Here is a 617-nt window from a genome sequence, read left to right on the forward strand (position 1 = left end):
GTAACCTTGGAATAGAACCAAGAGACAAATAATACAGCAAGGTTGGGGGGTGGGGGCAGAAACAGTTTTGAACTAGGGTCACTATGACCTCAAGAACTGCTTTGCAAGTCAAAGAGAGAAGCTGTTCCCATAATAGTTAGTTTTGTCACAGAATCATAGTTAAATCTAATGCTATGTATAACTTTATAAGTAACTTGACATTAGAGCTGATGTTACAAATATTATAATAATTGGTAGAAATAAACATCCCTTTTTAATCTTCTGTACAAAGGTCAGCAAAGGGTATGAATTGCATGACCGAGTGTGAAAAGTCAATAGTAGTAAGCAAGTATACATTGCTGCTGGCAGAATTCTAGGAAGGCACATAACAATTGATGTTGGAATGTGGTTAATAATCATAGGTGATTGGGGATCTGGCAAACATCACAAGATGGTGAGAGGACATAAGGTGGACCATGGAGTTGCCCATCATTGATTGTGTATACACAGGATTGGATGTTTAGGTCAGAGGGGATGTGGCAAACACTGATGTCAATGTTGCATGTAAACATGGTAACACAGTATGTATAAATATCCTGCACTTTACTGGGAAAGGTAGAGTGTCACTGACCTCCAAT

Source organism: Chiloscyllium plagiosum, unplaced genomic scaffold, assembly GCF_037043375.1.
Source record: "Chiloscyllium plagiosum isolate Xiang-an unplaced genomic scaffold, Cpla_swu_hap1 HiC_scaffold_4, whole genome shotgun sequence".
Classification (NCBI taxonomy): domain Eukaryota; kingdom Metazoa; phylum Chordata; class Chondrichthyes; order Orectolobiformes; family Hemiscylliidae; genus Chiloscyllium; species Chiloscyllium plagiosum.